This window comes from Protopterus annectens, chromosome 16.part0 (genome assembly GCF_019279795.1).
Source record: "Protopterus annectens isolate FY-2018-M chromosome 16.part0, PAN1.0, whole genome shotgun sequence".
Taxonomy (NCBI): Eukaryota; Metazoa; Chordata; order Ceratodontiformes; family Protopteridae; genus Protopterus; species Protopterus annectens.
Window position 1 is genome coordinate 293,350,893 of NC_056750.1, and position 17,464 is coordinate 293,368,356.

The 17,464-nt window shown below is 39.2% G+C and overlaps 1 long non-coding RNA gene across 1 annotated transcript; it reads left to right on the top strand.

Moving 5' to 3' along the window:
* The first annotated feature begins 755 nt into the window (after window positions 1-755).
* On the top strand, window positions 756-9,257 carry LOC122790328. The gene is made up of 3 exons (XR_006362990.1): window positions 756-957; window positions 6,559-6,561; window positions 9,238-9,257. It is a non-coding gene; the product is annotated as an uncharacterized LOC122790328 (long non-coding RNA).
* Window positions 9,258-17,464: the final 8,207 nt, after the last annotated feature.

Genomic DNA, 17,464 nt, shown 5'->3' on the forward strand with positions numbered 1-17,464 from the left:
ACAGATTTTTGCCTCAAAATTTTGGATTGTTCCATCTTAAAAATTACGGTTTTTTTTGGACAAATCACTGGCATAATCTAAGAATTAAAGTCACTAAATAAATGGCATGTATTTGATTTTCAGACTTCATATCCTTCAGAAAAAATGCATGTTAACACAAATCCTGTTATTCTAACAACTTTCTAAGTTTATAAGACAAATATTTAAAATGTGTTCCTATTTTTGGGCATTTGTCTTCCCATTTTGTTGGACTTTGTCCAGATTTCTTGCAGTAAGACGTTGAAAGATATGATTACTGCTCCGGTCTTTCTGTGCTGTTTAAGGTGCTTACTGTACACATTTCTTCGCATTAATTCATGATTTGCTTTTACTTTATTTCTCATTCCCCTAGCCTGCTGCCATCAGCTGGTGTATTTCAAACAGAACGCCACCCCTGTATTGCCTACTTTCCATGCCTGTACAGTTCGCCACAGGAATGAATATTCATACAGATTCAACAGCCCGCCACAGGAATTGTCTGCCTGGAGGCGTGGTTAGGGCAGGATTTGTTACTGCGCATCGTGCGAGGTACTGTTCTAATACAAAACCATATTTTCTTATTAATTTAAATAACAAAGAACAGTAGCAGCTAAAACAATCGTTCCTAGTACATTACACAACGATAAACTTAACATACGTATACTCCACCTAACATCAATTCTAAACAATAAAATGTAAAGTAGAAAATGGAAATGCGCAATTGCAACATCCTGGTCTTTGACGTTCGGATGTAACATCCGGGGTCTTTGGAGCCGGGAAGTGTGTGCGGACGTGGCAGAAACCTGAGAACTGCAGGGACACAGGCTGAATGTTGTACTGGTGCTTCCGGTGTTAGGCGCTATTGGTAGTTACGGAATATTCAACAGGATTGTAATCAAACCCGTGAGCTAGTCTAATTGGACGGGTGTGTACAGTAGGGTGAGTTATGGTGATCGACTCAATTTTGTAAGCCTGAATGTGCCCCTTGTGCTGTTTGATGAAATGTGCTGTGTCTTTTAGAGCTTCTGTGTTATGTGGGGAGTTAACAAATTCGGGGATTGGGACCCGCGGCCCTGTTACTATTGCTTGGGGGGGTAGGGGAGCCCGTGAAGTTAAAACTGTACGTAGTTTGGGGCTTTTTACATAGGATTGTTTGCGCTTTTTTTCTGAAGAGTTCAGCAGCACTGAAAGTAATTAAGACACATGATCTAACTTGAGTATTTGTGGGAAAGTGACTGCTGAGTCTTGCTAGTGGGACAGGTGAGCAATATTGGCTGTCATGGGAGAGCAAGTCTGAGTCTAGTGATAGGAAGTGAGGACAGCTTTGTTGTGTTTTGCTGTTCGTGGATGTCTGTAGGTGGGATTTCTTATGAGAGTTGTTTCGTAGGGGGTTGCAGTTGGATGGATCTTTGATGAGTTGTTGACATTTATGACGACGACTGGTGTATTGGAGAGGTTTGGTAGTTCATCCTTGGAGTTTGATAGTAAGCTCTTTGAAGAAGCGTACGTTATTGTGGCGTAAACAGGTTTATTAAGAATAACTTGTGTTATGTAACGTGAAAGTTGAATGCAGAACACTAATAAAAGTTTTATTTAAAGTGCAGTAGAAATTACAGTTTGAAACCTTCAAACTCTGCTTGAAAATACTTTAGTGAACTGTGCTGTAGCTGACCAGCAGTACTAAATGACTTACAGTCACTTAAAGGGATACATGTTTTGGAGATGTATTCATATGGTTACTGCCTTTAGGTATTTAGTTACTGGTAAATTAATTGCATCCATTTTTATGTATACAATTTTCTCGACCGTTGCTTCAGTAAATCACCATCATCAACTCTCCTTTTCCCACTTTCTACTTGGGGTGTCGCATCAGTTGTCACTAGTTCCCTCAATCTGCTGCTACTTTTCTAACTTCTTCAGTAGTTATGCCTTACTGTCTCAGGTTTTCTGTCTCACACTCCATTTCTGTCTGCTGGATGACTTCATTTTCTCTTGCCTTCTGTCTGTCTGAAATCTTTATCAGATTTCTTCTCCTATCCTGTACAAGTGCCAGCAGCACTGTTTCCTGTTCTCTTTGTTTATCTTTGCAGTTGAAAAGTATAATCCAAGGCAGCGAAGAGCAGCAAGAAACAGCAATGAAGCCAAAGGTGATCTCCACAAAAAGTTTATTCAAACACAACATTAATTTCTCCAAGTCCTTCTCTCAAACACACAACATAAATTTCTCCAAATCCTTCACTCAAGCGCTTTCGCTCAGTGCAGTACTGAGCTTTATCAAGATAAAAATGCAGGGCAGAACAACCTTATTTGTAAGTCTCTTAATGAGATCATGTGCTTCATTAATTAAAACCAGTCAAGTTACAATTAAAATTAATTGGTGACCAATTTAAAATTAAAGAGCAAGGTGTTGCATGAAATACATAAAATCCTAAATAAAATACCTTTTGTTAAATATGTTGTAGTTAAAAAAATATGTTATTTAAAAGATATGTCATTTGATAATCACAAAGCATTCATGTATAAATAAATAAATATTGTTATATGTTAATGTCCCATGAAACCACATGTGTAGTGATTGATTCTTATAACACTGTTTAGTGTGCAATAAATATTACAATGGGGTACCACGAATAAATGATGTGAGTAATAAATAGTAATAGATAAAAATCAAATGTTAAAAATGCAAGAATTAAAAATAAAAATAATAATCAAGTATTACATTATATTCCCTATACTTAGAATAAATATAAATATAAAATACAAATAATTTGATACAAATAAGTAATGTTGATAATCTCTTACTAAATGCTGTAACTTAGCTCTTCTTAGTTTTAAAACACTACTTAAATTTGTGTAGTCATTTAACCCTGGCCATTTAGCTGCATCCAGTCTTAGTTGCCATATAAGCTCCCTATATTCCAATTTAGTCTCCCAGTCACCCCCTCTCTTGTCGGGTGTTATCTGGTCTAACACAATGAACTTGATTTCCATATCTGGGCAGGACAAAGAGTGTTTATGAAAAGCATTGGTCTCTTTTTTCTTGGAAATATCGTAGAAGTGCTCATACATTCTTCTCTTTAGAGTCCTTTCTGTTTTCCCAATATAGAAACTTTGACATTTTATACATGAGCCTAAATATACAACATATTTTGCATTGCAGTTAAAATACCCATTAGACCGGAATAGATATTTTCTAGATGGGATGTATATACTATGATCATTCAACATAGCAGTGCATTGTTTGCACATTCCACATTTATAAGTTCCTTTCTTGGATCTACTACCAGTGGTATTCGTAATTTCTTTTCCTTCAAATAGCTCTTTCATGTTAGTACCCCTGCGTCTAACGAATGTGGGTTTAGTTGGAACCTTTGTTGAAAAATCATCATGCAATGTAAGAACTGGCCAATACCTTGTTATTGTTTCCTCTATCGGGTCAGAATTGCTGGAAAATGTGTGTATGTAACTAGTTTGTTCTAGCTGCTGGGTGTTCTTATGCAAGTTATCCACTTGCGGTAACATGCATCCTAAAAGTGGTGGGTGTTTTTCTTCTCTACATGCGGAAATTTCCATGACCAAATTCTTGATTAGTTTGGCCGGGTAGCCCCTTTCACAAAATTTCTCTTCTAAAAAGCTAACCTCGTTTGAGAAGTATTGCGCAGTGCTACACATTCTAGAAGCACGGATTAGTTGCCCTTTGATAATTCCTTTCTTTTGATAGAAAGGATGACTACTGCTAAAGTGTAGGTAAGAATTAGAATATGTGGGTTTCCTGTATACTCTTGAAGCAAACTTGCCATTGGTGAAATCCTTGATTATAGTTACATCTAGATAGTTCAAACTAGTGTTACTGACCGAGTGTGTAAAGGTCAAAAAGGAAGTGGTGGAGTTAATGTAATTTACAAATTTCTGAAAATCCACCTCTGTTCCATGCCATAACAAACATATATCATCCAGGTATCTAACATAGTGTTTAATGTGTTTCACCCAGTCTGTGCCAAATATCTTTGCAGTTGAAGCTATTTGGATATCTGCTATGAAGTCCGTTATTTCTTCATCCTTGTCATAGTGTACATCCTATCACCCGTCTTCGGCACTTCATTTCCATCAACTCCAGCTTCCTTGCTCTGCCTTTGCTCTCTGGGTTTCTGTACCTTACAGTAATACTGGTACACACTACTGTTTTGTACAACTTTCTTTTCAGCTTCTTTGACATTTTCCTGTATCACACAACTCTTGACACTCTATGCCATTTGACTGCAGCATCTATTATTGTAGCTTTGACCTTATTCAGACTTCACTCCTCTGTTGCCACACCCCTCCTAAAAACATAAAACTGCTAACCCATTACACTATTTTCCTTTTTTATCTCAATTTTCAGTTTCTCTTGGGTTTACAGCTAGTTTAGTAAATTGTCTTGCATAGTTCTTTTACAAAATGAACTGCATGTAAAGGCTTGTCTACTAAGGACTTTTTCAAAACTACAAAGAATGAATTTTAAAAGTTACCTCCCTCAGTCACATGATGCATCATAAGCAGTAACCACCAGTGTCAAAATGCGGACACGTAAGTTCATAGGTGTAGGCTAATGGCCTTGGAGCCTTTACGAGCCTAGCCCATAGGATTACTCTGGCATCGTGCCACCTGACCTTAGTTCCCATTGCCTTTGTCTAGTAAAGCCGCCACTAGAGTGATCCCTGGGGTGAAATTTTTATTTCCCCTTCACTCAAGATTCCTCTTGAGGGCCAGTGAAGTGCTCTGCTTGACATGTATGGGAAGTCTATTCCATAGCATTGGCAGTGTCTGGGTTATGCACCTGTCCCTCCAGCATGTTCGGTTGTTTGTGATAATGAGGCGGAGGTCTCCGGAGCATGTGATGCGGAGGGATTGGGATTTCTTTAGATGTAGCATTTCTAACAGAGCTGGGTCAGACATGGCTTTGTAAGTCGAGCAGAGATCGCCTGTAAGTAGGTGATATGAGACAGAGAATAGTTGGAGTTTTTAGTCTGTCCGTATAAGACAAATGTTTAAGGCCTAGGATCCTCTCTGTGAGATACTTTTGAGGTCTCTCCAGTTGTTGCAGGTGTTTAGTGAGATACAAAACTGGGCATTGTACTCAATGATTGGCCTAATAAAGGAAACAATGCCCACTTTCTTCCTGGATGCAAAACCCTTGGTAATGAAATATGCCACATAAAAGGACTTTCTGACCACAATGGCAATGTGGTGGTTAAGAGAGGTTGCTGTCAACCTGTGATCCCAAATCTCTTATAACTCCTTCTGTGTTCAGTGGACTACCATCGATGTGGTAATTCATGGGAACTGGGTTTTTCCCAAAGGGGGTGATGACACATTTTTTGGCATGGAGTTTAAGGCCGTGGTTTTGACACCAGCCGTTGGTCTCTGTGAGGCCTTTTTGTAGGATGTCAACATCACTTGGAGTGTTAGTAATGGCTCCCAACTTGCAATTGTCTGTGAACTTTGTCAGCCAGAGTCCCTTCTTGTTGGCCTGGACTTCAGAGAAGTAGATACCAAACAGGAGGGGATCCAGGACCGAACCTTGTGGGATTCCACTTATGACTGGTCGGCAGTCTGACTTAGTATCAGCTACTTTCACACTGTAGGTTCTACCTGTGAGCCAGTTTGCAACCCACCTAGTGATATAGGGGTTGATGCGTAGCTTAGTGAGTTTTTCTATGATTTCTGAGTGGGGAATGGTATCAGAGGCCTTTGCCAGATCAAGGTAGGCTGTATGGAACCACCTTGCCTCATCCACAGCTCTGGTGACTGACTCAAAGAATTTGACCAATTTGAGCAGGCATGCTCTACCCTTCACAAACCAAAACTGTCCAGAGTTTGGAGATTCCCTATATCCTTATTTATTATGTCCATGATGATGCGTTCCATAGCTTTGCTTATCAGACTCCAGGTTAATGAGGCGATAGTTCCCAGAGTCTTTAGTTTCTCCTCCTTTGTGGAGAGGGATGACTGTAGCAGTGGGCCATTTGGTAGGGACAAAGCCTGAGGTGAGACTGTGATTGAACAGGGCACATAGGTGAGGTGCCAGTTTACTCTGTAGTTTATGTAGAACACAGCCAGGGATATTGTCAGGTCCCATAGAAGTTGTATTCTTGGCCTTGGACAGTGCTGTTTTAACTTGTGCAGCAATAATACAGGGTGCCTGGCAGTCTACTGGTATTGTGACTGGTCCTTTTGGGGGGGGGGTAAAGTTGCCACTGAATCTGTCGGCCAGTATATTGGCAATATCTGTTGGCTCAGTATAGGAGGTACCATTGTGCAGTATCTCAGAGCGAATCTGGGTATTGCTTTGGCTATTCTTTATGTAACTATAGAAGCCCTTGTGGTTGTTTACTACCTGTTGCAATTCTGTTTTCATAGCTAGCTTTATAGGATTTGATGAGGGATCTCAACTTTTTGTTGAGGTCGGTAAGGGAGTTTTTCCGGTCTTGGGACTTCACCTTATTCTGCATCAGTTTCCTCCTCCTGTTGTAGAGTTTGTTTATTGCAGAGGATCACCAGATTGTCTTCCTTTTTTTGGAGGAGAGCATCTTTGTTCTATTTGGTATGGCGAGTTGCATGCATTTGTGTACGTGTTCGTACTGTGCATTGGTGTATGATTCGGCGGTCATGCAACTATTCTCCATTTGCATAGGTACCGTGAAGTTATTCACCTCTGTTTTTAGGAGCCCAAAGGTAGCTTTGGAGAAGTTTTTCATGGTGGTTACCTTTGCAGGGGGGTGGGGGGTTTGAGGGATGTGGATTTCCAATGTGATTTAGTTTGTGGTTTGATCTAACCAGGGAGGAGTTGACTATTGGTGTAGAGCAACGGTCGCCCATGTTAGTAATTACCAGGTCAAGGATGTTGCTACCTCTAGTGGGGGTAAGAATGAGCTGGTCCAGGGCATTGGAAGTAATGATTTCAATGAAACGTTGGCCAACTGTATTGGTACATGAATAGTTTTCCCAGTTGATGGAAGAGTAGTTGACATTGCCAAGTATGAGAGTGTTAGGTTGGACTCTAATATTCTCCAGGGTGCTTAGGAACGTGGAGTGAGAGTCTTGGGACATGGTTGGGGACCTATAGCAGGCTCCAACCTGAATCACTGTCTTGCCCAATGTTAGCAGCACCTGAAGTGTCTCAGATGTGTTATGTTGGGCTACCAGTCTGAAGGTGTGCGCATCCTTTATGAATATGGAAACGTCACTGCCTTTGAAGTTTCGGTCCAAGTTCTGGGACCGAAAGGTGTGGAATGAGTAATAACTTGGTAGTGCAGGCGTTCTTTCTGTTGCCCTGAACCAGGGCTCTGTTATGGCACAAATGTTGATGTTCTCCATTTTAAGGAGTGCTTCGAGCAAGTGCATTTTGAGGTTTAGACTTCTAGCATTGTGCAGCATGACCCTCAGATTGCATTTGTTTGTAACTGTTACAGTGGAAATTTGGTCTTTGGAGCACCGCCTAAAAAGGCACTATAGGGGTGGCAAGAGCCTTGGCCAGTATCCAGAAGCCCAGGGGTGACAGATGCAGCCCATCTCTGGCAAAGCATCAAGGTCTGTCAGTCATGTCATCCCAGGCAGACAGATACTGGATCCCCTTGGAATTACACCAGAAACTTAGCCAATTGTTGAAATCAATCAATCATTTCCTGCTTGTACTGTGGTATCATTCTGGATGATGGTAGGATGCTGTTCAGGACTAGGGTCATACCCGCCTGGGCTACATAATCTGAGAGCTCCTCCATGTCTCTTTTAATGTAATCCAGGGAGGTACGTCTCGGGTCATTCACACCCCACATGTACAATGACAGAGTCATATTTGTACCTGTTGTTGAGGGACCTGAGTGCGTGTGTTATGTGGCAGATCCTGGCACCTGACAGGCAGCTGACTGTTACTTTCTCCTTATTCAGCCTAATGAGTGGGACATCGGTGTGCCTCACTATCGAGTCACATGTGACTAGTTTGTTGGGTATGCTGTTTTGCCTTAGAGGCTTTGGTTGAGTGGGACACTGTTTAGGAGAGTTATGTATCTCGTGATTAGTGTTGTGGTGGTCGAGTGCGTTTCTGCCTTGGAGGTCTCTGCTGTTTGGGTAGATTTTTATTGAGAGCCTCTGCGAAGATGGGGATGTGGTTTTGTGTTTATGTGAAGGCAGTGCTGGTGTGTGCTCTGGAGGGCTGTGTGGTCCATGTGGTGTGGTGCAAGTGTTGACCTTCTCCTCTTGACCAGCTATTCTGGTCTTGGCTGGAGAGTGCGTGGCTTCCAGTTTGGACATGTAAGTGCATCTCTCGCAAGTCTGAGTGTTGGGAGGTAAGAGGAGTGGGTTGTCAGTGTACATGAGGAAGTTGTTACATTGCCTCAGGATGCCCAGGTTAATAGGAGAAAGCACAGGGAACTGACGTTTAGACATGCCTGGAGGGGTGGGCATTAATATTTTAAAGTACTGGAGCCATTTCCTTGTAGAACGTTTAGTGCTGGCAGCACTTTTGTGGGCTACAATAATTGCTACAAGTATTCTGGTAAAATGCTAGACTAATAAGCTAGTAGAAGTGCAGGAGAGGAAAGGACTAGCAGATCTATGGGAAAAATTGAAGAGCAGACTTTGGCACCGCTCAGAAGCTTACAAACAGTTCTGGATATAGCAAATCTATACCAGGACTAGACTAGTTACAGGAAAGGCGGGAAACAAGCGCAAATGCCGGCTTATAAACCAGAAAGTTCAACACGATGTAACAACTGCCCAAATGGCCAATAAACTATAATTTCTGGGCCAGAAACCACTCCTCTTGTGGTAGGTAGGCTACCTAGTGCTTACCACTCCCACTGATAAGCTAGAAGGCTTCCTTCCAACACAGAAAGGCTTAGGGGGCTCTGAAGCTTACATTCAGTCCTGGATATAGCAAATCTGTATCTGGACTAGACTAGTTGCAGAAAAGGCAGGCAAAGCACAAAAGCGGGTTTTTAAACTATAAAGTTGAAAGGGATAGAAAAACTGTCCAAACGGCCAATAAACTGCAATTTCTGGGCCAGAAACCACTCCTTTTTTTGGTAGATAGGCTACTTAGTGCTTACCACTTGCACTGATAAGCTAGAAGGCTTCCCTCCACTGCAGAAATGCTGGGGGGGGGGGGGGGCTCAGAAGCTTACAGACAGTCTTGGATACAGCAAATCTGTATCTGGATTAGACTAGTTACAGGAAAGGCAGGAAATAAGCTTAGAATTTTTTTTTTTATACAGAAAAGCAGCTAAAACAGCTCTAAAGATAATTCAAGTGCAGTGCAAGCTAGCACACTTGAGTGTGTAGCAGTATTAAAGCAAATGCAGTTTAAATAAATACAATTTATTCAAAATGTATTCTGAACTGAATTCAATTATTGTATTCAACTCTGAACAGTTAAAAAGTGCCAAAAAATATACCTATCAGTCGAGAAGCACACACAGTCGGAACACAGGGAGATTCTAGCAAAGTTGTTTTTTTTATTTTTTTTTATATATATATATATATATATAAAGTAAAGTGGAAATGGAGAAAGGAGGAGCAGAATATAATTCAGGGTTAAGAAACTAAGTGCGTTGGCCTTCTCAGGTGTTCTCTCTGTATTAGGTAGAATAAGCTAATGACACTAGACTGGGAGGAGTGTCCCAGATCAGATATACAGTAGGGGTGGGCAACTGCAAAGTCACCAAGTATAAGAACAAGATACCAATAGGGAAACGAAATCAGTTATATGATGCACTTCTTGACAGGAAATCGGAACAAACAAACATATGTTTTACAAAATGGAAAACATTTCCAGTTAATACCTTACACACAGTGAAACTAGCTAGAAAACATTTACAAACAGTGTGACCGTAAAAAACCTAGTGGGCAACTGCAGTGGTGCTAGCGGTTAGCATTGCTACCTCACAGCAAGAGGTTCTCCGGTTGATTCTTGGCTGGGGTTCCTTCTCTGCAGAGTTTGTATGTCCTCCCTGTGGTCGCGTGGGTTTCCTCCCATATCTCAAAGACATGCTGTAGGTGGATTAGACACTCTCAATTGGCTCTAGGTGTGAGTGTGTGAGCCTTCTGTGGAAGGTTGGGTGTCGGGTGGGTAACTATGCACCGTAAAACTCCACTGCCAATCGTTCTGAAGACCATTGTTCCGCTGTGACAATCCCTAACCGGGATAAGCCGAAAGGAGATGATATGATAGTAAAAACCTTATTTATCAGGCCCTGTGAGGCAGACCGTTTTAGTACAGCCATGCAGATTAGTTTGTAGCTATAAAATACAGTAAAAAGAATGCAGCAGACAGTAAAAGTGCTGTAACTGTATAGAATAAGCCGTAACGAGTAATCATGAGCAAAAAACAGGATGCTTAATGTTATATATCACAAATCAGAGTTTTGCTCAGTGCCCATCCTCTCTGATTAGCTCACAGTTAAATAATGTTCTTGTTTTTTTCTTCTTTAACAAACAGCTGTTTCATTCTTAACAACCATGCCAAAATCTTTGAATCTCCAGGAATCCACAATCTGAATTGCCAAATTAAAACTGCACTTGAACTAATCTTCTAGGGACCACCCCTTACAGAAGAATCAATTTTACAATGAAGTTCTAGTCCATATCATAAATGTAATGAAACATTAAAATACACACACCTACAAGAGTGCCTATAGAGAGCATTATTGCAGATGCTGTCTGGATGTCAAAAATGTTATCTTGTTTTTCTGTGTGAAAGTTCAGTCTTACAGTGTAAAAAGCTTCACACAGTGAGCACTGAACAAGGTATAGCACTGCTTTTACATTGATTTTCTGTCCTGGAAAGTTTGATTGCAATCTGTCATAATTGGTAACTGTTTAATTATTCATGTTTAAAATGTATCAACTCTTATTACATCTCCTACATTTTACCATATTCCTTTGCATAACTGTGGAAGCACTGGATTTTCTTTCCAAACTTTTTCTAAAAGAAAATTGGGGCTCCAGTCCAAGGCTGTTCATAAAGGAAGCTGGAAAGACTTTGACCCAATTGTTAGTCACTGTATTGCAAATGTCATGGGTGTCAGTAGTGAAAGATGTAACAAGTATTCAATGCAGTGCACTTAGAACTAAACTCGTATTAATTTCAAACTCAGAATCTGTTGTATTTGGCTTTTAAAGGGTTTTCTGTGTTTACTTACAACTTCTGCCATTTGTTCTCTTTAAACCTCATTGCAACTCCTGTTCACGAACTTACCTTTTGAAAACGGCAATTCTTCAAAGAACATTTGTTCTTCTGAAATAATACTGGGAGTCTAGTTATTTGCCCTTTTCAATAGCACTCACTTTTAATGTGTAGGTGACAAAATGGACCATTGCAAACATGAATTTGAGAATGCGGGCTTGAAATCAGTAGATGACTGAAAACATTGTTTGTCTGTATCTTTCCAAATCTTGATGTTTAAATAGTGAATTTCAGTAAGAAATTCAGTAGTATTTTTAAATGTGTAACACAAAAAATGTGCTAATTCCAATGAAGTCATAGTCCATATCATAAAGATATCTTGGTATCTCCAGTAAAGTCTCATAAAAAGATGTGAACTTTTTTCTCATTGCATGAGTACTAAATTTACATATATTGGTGCAGCAGCTGTGCCCATTTCAGTACATTGTTTAAAATACTCTCTTTCAAAATATATAAAAATGTTTCTTTAATAGGATATCCATAAAGTTATAAAAATGTTTCTTAGTAGGATATCCATAAAGTTATCAATTTAATCTCTGGTTACCATAATAATTAAAATCTTGCAAAAAACAGTTCCTTCCTCTCTCATGAATGTATGTAAGCATTTAATGTTAGGGCTAATAACTTGTCAGAAAATTGTATTTGCTAAAACAATAAGAAAATGTTAAAAATCCTTTACTAAATGGGTATAGCAACTAAAATCCTTTACTAAATGGGTATAGCAACTTAGTACTTTTAAATTCAATCACCGAAAACAGCCTAGGGTTCTGTTAGCCAACTATGTACTGACATAGTGGACCTCAGTGGAGGACTTGTCAAGTGTGTATGGATTTTTGGAGTACTGGATTGCTGGAACCGCAGGACTTGAAACTTCAAAAACTCATACAGTTCAGTAGAAATGAACTTCTGCATTAAAAATCATATAGAATGAATGTGATATGATTATAAACAATATTTGTCATTAATTGAAATGTCCACATAAAAACGGCTGCCATTTAATAACTTTAACATTTTGATGGCTTAATCAAGAGTTCATAAGTTCTGTGCCTTTATCAGGCTTTATAAGTCTTCTTTCAGAATTTCTGGACATATCACTGAGAATAATTATCTCATGCTTTGACAAATTAAAAAAAAAAATCTCTGTTTATTGCCACACACGTCATCATCACACAACATTTCAAAGGTTTGTAGTATGGGATTCAAATGTGGGTTTTAACAGCTGGCTGTCTTAAAATGTGAATAAGACAATTTTTTTTGTATTATTAAACAACAGTTATAAGTTTAACTTGGGTGTGTAAGTATTTATAATCAGTCAATGAAGAAGCTAGTCTGGCTGAAACAGATGGAATGAAAGTCAGACCATGCTTACAAAGATACATATACACTTGTTCAATGAGAGACTCACCAGAATTGTAAATGGTGGCCTGTCCTTCAATATTTGAGGCCCATTTGGCTGTGAACACTCATCTGCGGATTATTGGTGTTCTGTTGGTGGTTGTTCTACTGCTGTTGAAAATGTGGATGATGTAATTTCTGCCCGGTCTTCTGATTTGCCCTCTTATTGTCTAACTGATGAGAAATGCAGAGTGGTGGCACTGCTAAAAAAAATCATTTTAATCGTTTTAGTTTACATTCTGAAATTGGTGCGACTCCCTGAGATGCATCTGTGTTTGTATTACATTTTTTTTTAACCTTACCTGGCACAGGATGTCTTTTTAGCTTCATAGTAGAGTTTTTCCCTTTTTTGCCTTCTAGTCACAGATGGACTTGCATAGTGCATCCACTATCCACTTTGCTAAAAATGTTGTGATCATTGAGTCTTGTGTGATTCGAATATTACATTTTTGGTGATGGATTTAGTTTATATGAGGAGGTTCAAGTACTATTTAACTTCTCATTCTTTTGCTTGATTAATAAGGATACAGTCTCAAAACTCAGTCAGCTGACCATACCAATCTGATGAGGCATCAATTCCATTAAGAAACTTCCATATGCAGAGACCTTTGGGGAGCCCAATTGCAAACAGTACATTCCCTGAGAAAGTTATGTAGCAGGAGAGATGTGTATTTGGTGAGTTTAGTTTCAAAAGCCACAAGTTGTTTTGTAAGCAAATTATTAGACTGAACACTACTGAGACAGTTAAACTTCAGAATTTGGTTAAGCTAAATATTCGAGTTGATCCCAATTGGGACCATGTCATGATGCATTCTGCTGTGTTCCAGTTGGCAAAATATGTTCGCTAGAGATTCCAGTAACATTAGTGTCAGAATTAGATGCAACATATTCTTTTAAGTTAACATGATTGAGATTTTCAGATAAACAGCAGTTTCCTGCTGGTATCTCTGAACAGCTGCTGTTGGACTTGTCCACATAACAGCTTAACTGTGTATTAAGTAAAGTAAGGTCCCTGGGCAAAGCTTGAACTCCCAAGGAAATGAACCTGTCCTTTTAAGACCTCAGTCGCTTCATGGAAACACAGAATTGTAATCAAAACCAATGACCAACCAAGAGGTGGTACAAAACAAAATATCTCTAGTAGTTTTCATCCAGAAAAAAAGTTTGTTTGGTTTTAGCATTTGAGTGCTTTCATCCTGTGTAGTAAAACTAGATTTTTTTCAAAACTGCAAACAATTTTTTAAACCGTTATTAATTCTTTAACTTGGTGTTCATTGGTTGTGGTCTGTTAAATTTAGTTTGTGATTGTTGATCCCTGGAGATCTTAACACATTCAGTCTCAATTGTCAAATCAGTTCTTCATGTTTGATCTTCTATGGACCACCCTTTATGAACTTAAAATGTCAATAAATATTAATAGTAAAATGTTTTATAATTGTATGAACATCATCTTCTTCTTTCGGGTATTCCCATTAGGGGTCACCGCAGCGAATCATCTGTTTCCATTTCTTCCTGTCCTCTGCATCTTGCTCTGTCACACCAACCACCTGCATGTCCTCTCACCATATCCATAAACCTTATCTTAGGCCTTCCTCTTTTCCTGTTACCTGGTAGCTTCATCCATAGCATCTATTTCCCAATATACTCGGCATCCCTCCTCAGCACATGTCCAAACCAATGTAATCTTGCCTCTCTGGCTTTGTCTCCAAACCTTCCAACCTGGGCTGACCCTGTAATATACTTATTCCTAATCCTGTCCACCGTCGTCACACCCAGTGCAAATCTTAACATCTTTAACTCTGCCACATCCAGCTCCAACACCTGCCTTTTTGTCAATGCCACTGTCTCTAACCCATATAACATAGCTGGTCTCACTACCCCCTTGTTAGACCTTCCCTTTCACTCTTACTGGTACTCGTCTTGTCACAAATCACTCTTGACACTCTTCTCCACCCACTCCATCCTGCCTTTACTCTCTCTTCTTCACCTCTCTTCCACACTCATCATTACTCTGAACTATTGATCCCAAGTATTTTAAACCTCTCCACCTTCGCCACCTCTACTCCTTGCATCCTCACCATTCCTCTATCCTCCCTCTCATTCACACAGATATATTCTGTCTTAGTCCTGCTGACCTTCATTCCTCTTCTGTCTAGAGCATGTCTCCATCTCTCCAAGGTCTCCTCCACCTGTTCCCTACTCTCACTACAGATCACAATGTCATCTGCAAACCTCATAGTCCACTGGGACTCTTGTCTGATTTCTTCTGTCAACGTGTCCATCATATGAACACTGTGTAAAAATGTAGTATGAATTGGTCCACTGATATAAAATTAATTATTAGTGACCGCTAAGAAATAGCGGATATATTGAATGTTTTTCAGCATTAGTGTTATTGGATTAAAATTAATTCATTATCCGAAAAAATGGTTAGCGTAACATTTAAAAAAGTTAAGGTGGATAGTGGTATCTCTGGTAATTCTTTTTGTTTTAGGAGTTGACTGATTTCCCTGCTAATGGCATTGCTTAAAACATTGCTTTACAATGGGACAGTTACTTGGACTTGACTGGAAGGCATAATTTGATTACAAATTTGAGATATTCATTTGCCATCTTTATTTGGAAAATTTTGGAAAATGTTTGTCAGTAACTGATAGACAAAATTAGGTTGAATGTAAATTGTAGGTTACGAGCATTTACACAGAAGGTGAATATCCTTCAGTTTGGTTGGGCTATTATCCTTTTTCAGTAAGGATGTAGATAATGATAATTGGTGTTTTTGTGGTCTATATAGATTTGATAAAGGCATTTGATAGCCACCCACATTTTGTCATTGAAAGTATTAAACATTTAAATCCTTTTGAGTGGGTCTAAAACTGATTTATAAGGAAGATCTATGAGTAGAGGTCCAGTTGGCAGTTTTCCACTTTTTCTTCGTAACCTCTGGAGTTCCACAAGTTTCTGTATTGGGGCTCCATGTTGTTATATTTGGTGTTTTCTTCACTACCGATATGTTATGGGTATTGGATGTCTAAATATGCTGATAACCATGGTTTACATAACATCAATAGGGGTTAACTACCCATTTACTTGCAGTAACCAAGTGGTTCTCCTTAAAGGACAACCGCACACACGGACTCAAAAAAATGTTTATTTCATTCTGGTTTGGTGTTTCCTATATTTTAACACCACTCTGGGACTATTTAGAGCTTTTTAGATATTTTTATACACAATTTTTGACTCTGACCACATGGGGTCTGGCATCTTGAAATAATTCTGACTGTTTAGTCTACTTCTAAGTATCCCATAATGCATTGTTTGGCTCAAACAATTACATGAGATCTGCCTTGTTTTCCCTAAAGCTCCTGTCAGTTCACTGATTTTACAGGCATTCACTGCTGTGTTGTAGTCCCCTACTTTTGATTAAAATTTTATCCTTTTTCAGTGACTACTTCAAACACAAGCAGTGCAAATGCTACAGAACATAATTGAAAAGTGCATTTTATTGCTCTTTCTTCTTAGAAATGCTAACTTGATTTCTTTTGTGAAGGCTGAAATCTAGTTCTTCAAGGTATCTCCCCCTCCCCCTTCATACCTACCTTCCCTAGCTGTCAGAGCTAAGGGTAATTTGACACATTATCTGCATGTGGTTGACAGCTCACAGCAGGTGACCAGACTAATGTACTGTTTTCTTGCCAGCCTTTCCTTCCTTACAGTGGGAGAATTTTTTTGTTGCACTCCTGTCAAATTTATAACCAAGCTCCATAGCACTGGGAATAATCACTGTTTTGCAAAGCATCAAACTCCCACTTACTTTTCCTTCCTGTTTGGTTACATAGCTAACAAATGATGCACTATAAACACAAAATATTTCACACTTGCATGACAGCACCCACATGCTTTTTTAAGTGGTAATTTTAAGAAAATTACAGTATTGCATACTACTAGTAATCTGATGTAGTGTTGTCGATTTAATTGTGACAGACATCTGCTTCTTATGTAAAAACATGCAATTAATGTCTACGCATGGTCATTGCAAATTTATGCTCTTAGATTTTGCAGCTGTTACTGTGTTTCTGCCTGTACTTTGTCACATATCGGTAGGGCTCTTCAGAAAAGTGATATAGTTTTGACATTTTTGCTAGGTTGAGTGGGCTGGGCAAGGCAGCTCTGACATCACAATGTAGGAGGTCCACTGGCTTCTTCTATACAGCATGCAAATCAGGTGGAGATTACTTCAACTTTGGGGGAGGAAACTTTCCGGTAGCTAGAGCAAGAGCTCTGGCAGATGTGACATAATTTCAGAGCCAGCTAGAGGTTTTTCAACTTGGTTTTCAAAGTGAAAGTAAAACAGTACAGAAAAAGGAAGTGTAACAGGGAAAACAGTTGAGTGGATTATTTTTTAAAGCTGCATGGGTGAATTTTTTTTTGAGGCTGTATCAACGAACGGGGACTAAGAGACAGCAGGTTGAGCAGTCTGCTTTAATATCCAGTTGTTGTCCTTTTAAGTGGTCTTAATCTGGACTGTCCCATTAAGATTGGAAAACAAGAAATGGGAAAATAGAAGGCCTCTTAATATCTAGGAACAGCTGTGATTAGTAATATGACATTTGTCAGTAAATGGATACAAGACTGTCTCTAAGGTGCTGAGAGTAATTGGTGTAGTTTAATAAAAAATATAACCTCTTAAATGTATGTGTCATTGTGGTGTTATACCAATTATTAAATATAATTCAGTATTCTAACTACAGTAATGGAGTCTTACTGGTGTTCAAAGAAAATTTAGTCACAAATGATGGGATGTAAAATATGCCCTGTGAGCCTAGTTTG